Source organism: Chinchilla lanigera, unplaced genomic scaffold (assembly GCF_000276665.1).
Source record: "Chinchilla lanigera isolate Chin_1 unplaced genomic scaffold, ChiLan1.0 scaffold00016, whole genome shotgun sequence".
In the NCBI taxonomy this organism is placed as follows: domain Eukaryota; kingdom Metazoa; phylum Chordata; class Mammalia; order Rodentia; family Chinchillidae; genus Chinchilla; species Chinchilla lanigera.
In genome coordinates this window covers 12,579,389-12,591,991 of record NW_004955417.1, presented here as the reverse complement: position 1 = coordinate 12,591,991, position 12,603 = coordinate 12,579,389, and the positions used below count along the sequence as shown (strand labels likewise).

General features: G+C 39.9%; 1 protein-coding gene across 2 annotated transcripts in view; it reads right to left on the bottom strand.

Annotated features, from left to right (window-relative positions):
* The window catches only part of Cpq (carboxypeptidase Q), a 435,107-nt gene extending 428,944 nt beyond the window's left edge, over positions 1 to 6,163 (bottom strand). For both annotated transcript variants that reach the window (XM_005381836.2, XM_005381837.2), the window contains exon 1: positions 5,861 to 6,163. The gene's annotated coding sequence lies outside the window, so the exon portion shown is untranslated. The remainder of the gene's footprint in view (positions 1 to 5,860) is intronic.
* Positions 6,164 to 12,603: the final 6,440 nt, after the last annotated feature.

Sequence of the window (12,603 nt, the reverse complement as noted above, 5' to 3'; positions counted from 1 at the left end):
CTGCTGAAGGAAAAGATCTGCCAACCAAGAATTTTTCATCTGGTAAAACTATCTTTCAGAAATGGGAAATAGTCTATAGCCATACCACCCTGAATGTACCCAATCTCATAAAAGAAGGGAAATAAGTACAATTTTCCCAGAAAAACAAAAGCTAAAGGAGTTAATGACCACTGGACTTACTTTACAGAAATTGTAAAGGGAGTTGTTTCAGGTAAAATATCATATTATTGAAACATTCAATATCCCTATTTACTCATACAAATTAGTCTCCAATTTCATTATTTTTATCATTTACATTTTCCATTTGTTTTTGTCTACTTAATTTATCATATAAAACAACAGCTCTAACATCTCCTGCAAACTGTTTTGCTAGCTTTCATACTTGTATTTTGCTTTACATATTTTGAAGATTGCATTTTTAAATATGTGAACCATAAAAAGGTCACAACTGCCTCTTCCTTATACCTTTGATCTTTTATCAATACAAAATAACTCTGGGCTTTTTAAATACTGACATGGAACTGAAGAACCATAAAAGTTTCTGGTTTCCTTGCTATAACTTACTAATGTATGATGGTCTCTTGTGGATCCTACATCAGAGGGAAGCACCAGGGCTGGACTTGGCTTTCCATTTCCCAGCTAACCTTCATCCCATGCAATATACTGCTTGTGCGTGCTTGATAAGCAATATAAGTAGTTACATGGATTTAACTGGAAATCATTATCTTCACTATGGCTTAAATAGTCTCTAATAATTTGGGAATCCAGCTCCAGATCACCATCTTAATATATGATGTTATATATAAATGTTATAAATATATCTTGCTCTAGATAGACTCTATTTGAAATGTTAGATTTATTCAAGCAATGTATCAAAGAATGACTTCATTTTATAAAGGGTTTTTTTCCTCATAGAAGATTGATTCATAAGATTGTTTTATACTATTGTGGACTCCTTTATTGCATTCAAAGTGTCACTTGATTCCCATAGATATTCTCTAAGTACAATCCTTCGTGAACATGGCACAATCAGGGCTAAGACTCCTTTCCATCACTGCCTCACTCCCTGAAAATCTTGACTCTACTGGCCTTTTCATATCATCTGCTGTACTCTTACTTTTATTTGATGTGATTTGGTGAAGGTAGACAGGACATACTGCAAAGGGCAAAAACTCCAAGACCAAGCAAAGATTTGTTACAATGGAAAGAGCGGGAGACTAAAAGGCAGAAGGCTGAGTTGCTGTCAACCACGAGATCTGAGGCAAACAATAGCCACCTTAATGCCAGATTTTTAGTATATAAAAGAAAGCTAATACTGCCTGGAAGTACCTACTCCTAAGCATGCTTATAACAATCTAATGCAAAGTTGCTTTCTAAATAAAAGGACTTAGGGTAATGTATCCTTTTTTGCAAGGAAATTTAATACCACTGCACCAGGATATGTCATCTCAATCTACCTTTTTCTTTGTTAGCAACTACCATAGAATTTGCTAAATGTTCTGGAAAATTCCTCCTAATCATTATCCTTTTCATTTTTATCTCATTCTCTTTCTGTTAGCCTTTACTTAGTTCAAAGTTTCCCAATGCTTTTTTGACAAAATAAGATGTGAGCTCTCTGCCCAGAACCCACTCCTCTGAACAGTCCCGGTTGTCTCTTCCTGAAAAATTAAGTAAGATGAGAAATCAAAGCTTGTGAGTGTTACCATTAGCAAACTACAGTTATTTAGAAGCGTCAGCTCAGTTTTCGTCCCTGTATTCCACCTCTACCTATACTTCACTGATCACCGCTTTCTGCTACACTCTGGACATTTCCTTATCTTTGTCCTCTGATCCACTTCCATCTGTGTTCCTTTATTTCAGTTTCTCTCCATGGTTTATAATAACCCTTCAAAAAAAATATAATAACCCTTCATTGTTTGTCTCCAAACCTTCTTCCTTCTCTGACATTTACATACGGATCACAGTTCTAAGAATTCCCATGAAACATGATGTAATGTTCATTAATTAGCCAAGTCTAATGTGCTTCTACTTCTTCTGAAGTGACCTAGGAAATGGACTGAGGACCTATTGTAATGTTTGGCAGGAGTCTCCACTGTGTGACACTACAGCTCAGTTACAGGCAAACCTATGTCCTGGGCATCTCCACCTGAAGGTTCCCAGGTTGCTTCTACTTGCTGTGTTTCTCCTAAAACTCCTTCCTTGTCTTGTATTTATCTCATTAATGGCATCTCCATTTGCCCTGTTCAGCAATCCCAAAACCTCAGAAGTATTTTCAACTTCTCCCATATCCAATTACTCATTAAATCCTGCCCTATTTTCTGAAACTATCTCAAACTTACTCTTATTCTGTTGCATCTGAACTACGGCAACAGCATTCTCATTTTCCTCCGGTCTCCTGGGCCTTCCCTCTCCAGTTCCTCCAAAACATTATTGCTGGAGCTATTATCCAAAGAAAATCCAATTACATGTTCCTTTGCTTATAATTCAGCTTTAAAATGCTTTATAAAAAAAAAAAAAAGAAGGAAAGAAAGAAAGAAAAAGAAAAAACTACTCAGGCTGTGATAAAGTATAATAACTGGCATTTGAGGACCTTTGCTGCCTGGCCCCATCTGACAAGACCTGTCTTCTACAGTTCCACAGGATCTCCATCTGTCCCTAAGACTACCATGTCTACACTCACCTACTTTGCCTAGTACCCCCTGTAGTTTTCTCATGGATGCCCTTCTCTACCCTCTTGACCTTTAGAGCTCAAAGCACAGTTGAAATTCACCTGCTCTGTCAAGATGTCCTAAAGTCCAGCCACACCTCTGTCCTGGGAGTGAGTGGCTCCTACTCCCACATTGTACCCTGCGACGTAATTATTTGTGATGGTCACTCTCTTCCTTAAACTCAGTATCCCAATCTTTATTATTTAACTGAAGAAATGGTTATTGAAAATAATATTTGATGAATAAAATAATAACTAAAGAAAATTCCAGAATTCCACCAACTCCTACTCCTTTGCTGCCTTAAAGGAAGGAGCCCAGGAATAAAGAGAAAGGACTAACAATCTGTGTGTAGCAAACACATGAGTGGGTTGTTTTTTAAAGTTAAGTGGTTTAGGGAGGGTAGGGGGAGAAGGAAGTACATTTTAAAGCTCTAGCTCCGGGGCAAGTAATAAAAATTATTGTGTTAATGTTTGAGGGCTTTTTTTTTTCCTTTCTGGCCTTTTCTCCCCATAATATTGTGAGCAATGGGAAAGTCTATTCTATCACAGCAGCCTTCAGGGCAAAAAGTTTCTGGGTCCTGAGCTAAATCAAACTGGCATCAACTCAGTTTTTCAGGGAACCACAATTGGTCTCTGCCTTCCACATGGCTAAATCTGGCTGACAAAAAAGAAACAAAACAATTTTCCACTTATTTTATAGGTTTCTCTTATCCTCTTCTGCTCTCGTCAATTAGGTATAAGGGTCCTGGAAACCCATCATGCATTCTTATCCCTGGATTACTGGGATGTAGACATTGTACTTTGTCACCACCACGAGCTTCCTTATAAAAGAAGCAGGCTGGCAGGCAGCACCTCACCAAGGACACAAAGCCAGTATAAGAAACAAGGGTGCTTAGAACTCATGGTTCAAATCCCTTTTACAATGCCATTCACTGATCACAGCTCTCAACGTCACCCATTTCATAGTCTCTAAACTGGCAAGACCTAACACATTTAAAATTAGGATGTATGAACAACTAGTCAGAGAATCAGTCTACTAGAATCCCAGTGAAATTCAATAATATTTTAAATGACAAAACAGCCAACTCCTCTGTAATTCAGTCTTAATCTTTGCACTCCTGGGTTCTCATTCTAAATGCATTTGCCCTCAGTGCCCCAGAATTTGTATATATATCCTGGAATGCACAGACACCACAGTTCTTCAACAGCACACAAGCTTTACTAGCAGAGATTGTGTTTCTGGGAGAATCCCTGCCTCTACCTGCTTGTGTTTTGAGTCCTGACTTTTCATTTACCAAGCACTGTTTCTATTTAAGAAAGTCAAATGAGGATTACAACAGACCTACATCTTAGAGTTATAGTGACAATTAAATGGGACTAAGTATAACAGTGCTTAGTGCGTGATCACAGCTTCATAAATATCAGCTTGGTTACATTCCATGACTAACACGTGACCCCATAAATGGATCTTTAGGAAAAGAATCTCAGAAAACCAAGCAAAGCATTTGCTCCACTTCTCCCAATAGACTTGAAATAAATGAAGTAGGTAACACTGACTTTATTTTTGGACTTTGTGTTTGTTAAATGTAGCATGCACAAAATATTTTAATGTGTATGTAAAATGACTTTTTAAGTGCCTTTAAAAATCTCCAAGGTTCTTCCAGCTCCAACGTGTTGTGATCTATGATAACTGATCTGAAATGCATTCGAATTAATCATGACACAATTCCCTCAACATCCAGGACATACATAGCATTATCTGCTCAGGTTGCACTGGAAACAATTAGACCCAGGACGAGGAGTCTGCAGCAGTGCTAAAGAAAATCTTGGCTTCCTTTCACCCTATCAGTCCAAGTCCTCTTACTGCAAATGTGGAATGGAAGGTAAATGTGCTGTAACGTGCAGGCAAGAAAGGGACAAGACCCCACACAGTCCCAAGTGAAGCAGGTGAAGTAAGTAGAGCTCAATGAAAACATCAGCAATTTCGCCTTTTAACTTTACATAAAAAAATCACAGAAGTTTGACTCAGGAAGGAGTCCCCATATGCTCCCTTACAATAGAGATTAAGAAATTAAAGCCTGTAGAGACCAAGCAACAAGTCCAAGGTCAACAAGTCCAGCTTGCACCTAGAAACCCCGAACTGCTGCAACGACCGAGTGCTATGTTCTCACAGTAATAAATGTCTCTTTTTTCACTTCTGGGCGGTTTAGCCCTCTGCAGTCACCCCCAAATCAACCAGCCCGTGTCAGGAAAGCAGGCAAGATTCCTCACAATCCTGAATTCAAGAGAAATGCCTGGCTCTACAAACAAGTTAGTCATGTGGTTCTGCTTTGAGATTCACCCTGATCTTTCAGAAACATGAAGTAATATTACAGGGACAAAGATTCTTCAAAAGTCCAAAGTAGAAGAGAACAAAGCACAAGGAAGAAAAACTTCAGACACATTTGTTTGAAGCAAACACACACACCCAAAACACCTGAAGTGGACATAGCAGGGCCTGTTTCTGATTATTTCCTTAACTGAAACATAAACTAAAACTCCTCTTAAGTAATCACAATTAGAATGATTCTATTTGCCAAAGTACAACACTTGCTTAGTTCTTTGGAAAACCCTTCAAAAACAAAAGTTGTAATTCTGTCCCCTGCTTCCATTTCATATACCCAATGCATCCAATTTACATGCATCCAATGTATGTTCTCTCATATTTATACGCATTCTGCTCTATTGCTGTATTTCACATGTGCTCATTCATTCATTCATTTGGCTCTAGTTCATAGACCCTCATTCACTTCACACCTAAGTACATATCAAGTCACACGTGGACTTGGCCTCATGCAATAAGCACCACAAAAACTAAAGCACACGGTAAAAAGTGCAAAGAGCCTCTAAAGCACCCCAATGAAGCCACTAATCGGGGGGGTGGCTCCAGAGGGGGCTGAAGACGCCCGGGCAGAGGCGTGGAAAGGCGGCCCCAGCTGTGCGACGTGTCCCCGCGCGTCCCCTCGCCCCCACGCAGCCTGTGGGACACGGCAGGGGGTGACCGGGGCGCTGGGCTCCCTAACAGCCGCAGCCCCGTGGAGGAGGGGACTGTCACCCACCGCGGGATGCAGCGGGGAGCGGGAGGCCCGCGGCGGTGACCCCGAGGCGCCTCACCTTCCGGGTTCCGGCCGCCGGCTGAACCCCCGCGTGCCCGGGCCCCGCGCCGGCTCCTCCGGACCGGCGGGACAGAGACCGAAGGCCGCCCGGGGTGGCGCCCGGGAGGAAAGCGCCGAAGGGGCGTCTTCTGCGGGGCCGGGCCCTCCGGGACTGCGCGTCCTGCAGGCCGCCCCGGGAAGTGATTCCTCAACCGCTGTTCCGGTCCCGCCGGGGCAGGACGGTGGGAGAGGCTGCGGGGTCGGGGCGTTAATTACGCAGCGTGCCCAGGGCAAGAGCTGACCTGGGCGGCTTATCTCAGCCAGCCACACGCGCTGGTGCTCACCAAGTGTGCGCTCTCGTATCTTCACCGTGTCATGTTTTGATAAGTCTAAACTCCTCTGCTTAACCAAACTCTTATCAAACACAAAGTTATTTTTGTGAAATACTCTTTCCTGACCACACACACACACACACACACACACACACAGCTTTTCATTTAAAGAAAAAGGAAAATTACATGCTCAGTTTGTTTAAAAAGTACAAAATTTGTTCTCCTACACCCACATACAGTGTCAGCTCTGCCAGGAACTCAAGGGTCCTCACGGTATGGCCCTGATCAACCTTTTCATGAGGGCATCTAAGGTACTGTATCCAGCAACATTGAATTATTTTTTTCCTCAAAGGATTTGGGATAAAGAACAAGTTTTTTGTCACTGCTATCTTTGTAAAATACAATTTCAAACCTGTGTGCAAAAGTGAAAAACAAAAGACATAAAAACTACAGGTACTAGATTTGTTTTTAAAGTATATAAGCTTGCAGCAAGTATAAGATTCTTCTTTTTTTTTTTTTAATTTTTAAAGGCTTACTCTCGATTTCCATACTTACCTCATCATGGAACGAATAAAAAATGGTTCATGGACCAGCTGTGGTGATGGACTTACTGTTCTTCATATGAGATTTTTTTGACTTCTGGAATTTTTTTGTATTATTGCTTTAGTGCTCACCAAAGTTCTTCTCATTCAAGACCAGGCTCATAATGTAATAATAATAGCTTAGCACTGCCCTCTCCAACTGGAGCATCTGTACTTTCTTCTTACTAAAAACTGGAAGTGGAGGTCATTCTTTGTGTTTCCACTACTTCTGTACTTATTTCATGTTATGTTATATTTACATATTTAGATCTATATGCCCTGGACCACAGGCAAGTCACTATATTCCTAGTTACATCACCAAAAATTTTTATTTAATTAACTGCACAATATTCAATAGCACTTAGAATGTACCCCGTACTGTTCTAAGAGCTTTATAACTTCATAAACAACCTTTAGGGTAGATGATAGAGAATGGGCATAGACCCTGTTATAGTCAAAATCAGGTCATGTCATTCCTCTGTTCGAAACCCTCCAGTGACATCCTGTTTTACCCAAAGAACCAATGTGTGTATAGAGACCTGCAAGACACTGCATGATCTAACTCCCATCGGTGCCTCCAATCTCCATGGTTACTCTTCTCCAGCCATATTGCTTTCTTGCTTGCTATTCCTTGTACACTGCTGCCTTAGCGACTTTGTGCGGGCTATTCCTATTCCCTGGGCATCTACTTGATAAACCTTCCTTACTCGCTTGCTCTCAGTTTTTACTCACGTCTCATCATCTCCCTGAGACCAACCTGACCACCTTTTAGTACTGTGACCAGCCCCTTCCCTCTAGCTCCAGCACTACCAATGACTCTTTCCCTTCTCTTGTTATTTTTCCATAGCACTCATCATTTCTCAACTACGTGATAATACTTACATTGTGTACTGTTTGTAAGTCCCTCAAGAACCAGGATTTTGCCCTTTTCCCCATCTTATCTACTGTACCCTCAGTGTCTAGAAGGAGTTCTAGCACAGTAAGTAGGCACTCAATACACAGCTGCATCGTAAATCCTAATAATATTTGCGACTGGGCTGACCACAAAAGCCATAAGGGTAAGGTAAAGGTGACTTGCAGAGACATGTGAGAATAGGGAGGTAAAGTAAGTATAAGGGAATGAGGTATACTCCAGAATCCCAGTCATCCCAGTCATTCCTCCACTCCTGGAGGAAAATAGCAGTAGGGGAAATTATGTTTGGAATAAACTATTTAGCTTATATAAAGAAGCCTGAGATGGTAACATATGTCACCCAAGTCAGAGAAATTTGCATGTAATGTTCAGTGGAGCTGCCTAGTAGTACCTCACATTCCTCTAGCTAGAACTCAGTCATGTAAGCACACTTCCCTGTAGATATAATCTACTTGTGTGCCCAAGAAGAAGGGCCAGTGGATTTACTGAACAATTAGCAGTCTTTGTCACACTTCTTGACCCAGTAATGAATTTCTAAAAATCTATTCTAAGGAAATGATCAGGTTAATTTAGTATAGCAAAACGCTGATAATGCGTCAGATGATTAGTAATACAAGAATAGCTCATAACAATTTTAGTACATTCACATAGTGAAATACCATGCAACAAATAATATATTTACAAATAATTTTCATTACATGGAAAACATCAACATATAGTTTTAAAATTTCTAATATACATTTTAGTGTTTTAATTTTATAAATAAACATATTTATCATAGATATCATATACAGATGGTCCCTGACTTACAATAGTTTGACTTAATCAAGAGTTTTCCACTTTACAATGGTGTGAAAGCCATACTAATTCAGTCAAAACTGTACTGTGAATTTCCAATGTTGACCTTCTTCCAGGCTAGCAATACGCAGTCTGATACTGGACCACAGCAGCAACACCACTGTTAGGGTAAACAACTGATACTTCACAGTGTATTGCATTGACAGCAGCTTTCAGACGCAAGTAGTCAATAAATTTCATGCAATACTCAACATTTTATTACAATAGTCTTGTGTTAGATGATTTTACCCAAGTGTAGGCTAATGGGAGTATTCTAAGCATGTTTAAGGGTAAACTAGGCTAAGCTGTAAAGTTCTATAGGTTAGGTAGGTCCATTTTAGACTCATAATATTTTCAACTTATGATGAGTATATTTAGATGGAAATCCAATGTGAGTCAAGAAGCTTCTGCACCCCCAAAGACATGATTAAGTAAATGATACACTCATTTGTGTATAGGATCCTACGTGATAGGTTCACACAGATTGAAACAGTGGAACAAAACTTCTGTTGTAATGTTGCAGTCTCTGGTAAGACAAAAATGCTTTAAATGATCATAACTATACAAGACAAAACTGTGAAAAAGACAAAAAAGAAATGCATCAAAATCGTAAGTTGTATAATGAGATGAACGTATTTGTTTCTTCTTTTTTCTTGTATGATACTGCCAATTTTTCTAGAAACAGCTTTTATTACTTTTACATTGAGAAAAATTAACTTCCTAAAACAAGCCAATGAGTTGGAAGACATCCTTAAGTAAAGTTGACACTGTGCTTGAAGATGAGAGGGAACCCTGGAAATGGAAGGTAGATGTTCCTTATGTCCTTTGCTTCTCAGGAGAAAAGTTATGAAAGAAGTAGTCACTACACATTGGACCATTCTGGTCTCCTTGAAGGGCTAGTGCAGTATAGGGACCCTTGACCTTAGAGTATGGGGAAGGACAAGGAACGTCATTGATTTGACTGAAACTGAAAGGCACTCAAACTATTGGAATAATGCCAGGGTTCTGGGCTTCCTGCCAGGGCTCTTATTCTGTACTTCTTGTCTTATGACAGAGATTGGTGGTATTGGGAAACAGAATAGATAGTGCATGGCTTTCTCTCAAGATCAGCAAGAAATCTAGTTACCTTTTTGGCTTCATAGAGGTGGCTTGGTAGAGTGGAATAGTAATAGATTAATAGTTAAAAGACCTGGGCTGACTCCGCTACCATGTGGCTGCAGCTCTAGTTCCAATTCTAAACTGTTCGTGGTCTTCTAACATACTACAATACTGGTACTACTGCGGGCAGACAAGACTACTACTGCTGACAGCCCTCAGCTGCTGGCCCTCTTTCAGAATTTCCTTTGTTGCAGGGTTGCCTCATTGATTGAACATTTCCTTACTTCTTAGAACAAAAAGGGGATGTAATGCATTAGAAAAATATGGAGGAAATCAAAATCAGATGGACACTGGAATTGAGTGTGCTGATGCAGTCCAGAGTCATTGAGAGTGATTAATGCATGGTCAAAAGCTAAGTGTGAAAGCTACAGCATTTATCACTTCTCGGCCTTTTGGCTAAGATCAAGTGTAGAAAACTACAACCCTTTTTGGTAGCATATAAAGAGCTTTTCATCTCCTGCACAGGAGAACAGAAAAAGCTTATTAACATTCCTTAATAATTAGAATTTCAAAAAAGATAAAATGTTCAGTCTAAGCAGGTCTGCAATGTACAGGACAATATGCTCCTTTGGGCTATGCTGGGTCTGATAAGGAAAGAAAAGATTATAACAAAGTTCCTACAAGATCTAGGTAATATGTATAGCAGAAGTTCAGAAAATATTATGAGAAGATTGTCCTTAATGATCAGAATCAAAGAGGGTAGAACATAAAGTTCAATAAGGGAGATTTTTCCCTCATGCAAGATTTCATACCTGGCAAGGAACTCAGGAGATGGTGCTACTGTACTGCTAAATTGACACTATAAGAAACTTTAAAAAGGTGATATCCTATATTAAAATAATTATAAATCCTACAACTGCCAAGTAGATGGTATAGGAAGGCCTTAAGAGTTCAAAGAGTTAGATATACAAATAGATTGCCTATGTCTAGAAAGCCAGCCAACCAACCACAAAAAATTTCAGAAGCTCTCTTTATAACAAAGAAGTAAGTATGCACTGATGTGAGAGGAACACTCATGAAACATTCAGAAGTGTTTTGCAGACCAGGGCTGATGATAGGAGGTGGTCTTACATAATTGAGCTCCTAAAGAGAAATGATAGAATTCCAAATTGGTAATGGAGACCAGATAACAGTGATTTTTTTTGTTTGTTTTTGTTTTTGTTTTTCTCCGGTACCAGGAACCGAACTCATGACCTTGCGCTTGCCAGGCAGGCGCTTTGCCGCTGAGCTAAATCCCCAGCCCCAACAGTGATTTAATGTCGGAAAAAGGTGAGTAGAATTATCACAATATAAGAATCATAAAAATAAGATCAGAATGGCACTTTTAAATGTTTAGGATACAAGAATAGTGATCCCCATTACACCTCTACTCAACTTACTAGCTTTGTCCTCTCAAAAATTAAATATAGTTAAAAGATGACAATGCTCCATTATAATTCAACAAGTGGTAGCCTCAATTGAAGATGCTGTTCCATATGACACTGTCATCATTAAGCTTAATTGTCAACTTGATTGACAAGAGAGCTACCTAGGGGATAAGTAAAGCACACTTCTACGTGTGTCTGGGTAGGCTGAGGTGGTGTGACCTTGGGTTCTATATTGGTCCCCGACCCCTTCCTCTCTGACACTCTTCCTTCCTGTGCTTCCCAGCCCCCCTGAAGTCAGCAGCTTTGTTGCACTGCGTGCTTCCACCATGATGTTCCTGCCTTGGAACCAGCTACCTATGGACTGAAACCTCTGAAACCATGAGCTAAATAAACAATTTTCTCCTTTAGATTGTGGGTGTCAGGTATTTGATCACAACAGAAAAGCTAACTAATACGTATACCTTCAATAGTAAGGATCATCAGGGCTTTAGGCCCATGACATGTTGCCGTTAACATGTAAATATGTTTTCTTCCATCTTCATTAAAAAAAATAGTTGCAGTTATTTGGAATGGATAATCTTTTCCTGGGACTATTTTGACTCTATCATCCTCTATCCTAATAAGACCTGGCCAGCAGAATGTTCCACAGAACATTACCTTTGTCCACTGTATCAGTTATGTAACGGTATGGCTCATAGAGGTAGCAATGATGCAAGACACATGAGCTCCAAAGAGTGGGATATAACCCAGCTAAGAAGAAGGACGCCATACCTCAGCAAACTGTTTAGAGTTCAGTTGTCTGGGGTGTGCTAGGTCATCCCTTCCAAGTAAAAGGAAAAATTACTGGGTCCTGCATCTCTCACTACAAAGAACATACAATGCTTGTTAGGCCTCCTTGGTCCCACTTTTTATTGATCAAAGAAAGTCATGTAGCTGAGGTCAGATACATATGCAATGCCTTTGGTTGGAAAAACCAAACTCATTTATAGTGTGGATACAAGGAGTGGTGAAAAATTGGGTGCCCCAGTTCAATCTACCATTTGGGCTATTTTTACTTACTACTTAAAGCCTTGCATGATGCAATGGAAAGAATATCACCTGCAGAGGTAGACTTTTGCTTAGCAGCTCTGGGCCCTTCCATAGGTCATTTAGAATTCTCCAGACGTAGATTTCTGATCTATGAAGTCTAGACTGATAAATCCTCAAAAGTGGTTACAGGAGTTGCATGCATTATTGGGGCTTTGACTTTTGAACATGAATACTAGTTAGGAGCCCTCTGAGTGGTCGATTTCATGTAATATTCCACTTAATTAGTAAAAACTAGAGAAAGGAAATAAAAGATTTAGCTATGAAGTTGTAACAGTAGACAGTGGCAAAGTTGCCATGTTAGAGAGAAACTACAATTCAATAGGACCCAGAAAACCACATTCCCTCAGAATGTCTATGAACAACCCCTCTGCCAGCAACTACTGCTATTTGTCTTTGAGGAACGATATATTTCCCAGAAGAAAGGCAGGCCATTTGTTAATATATCTTTAGTCTGACCATCTTCTTTGATTGAAATTAACTTATTC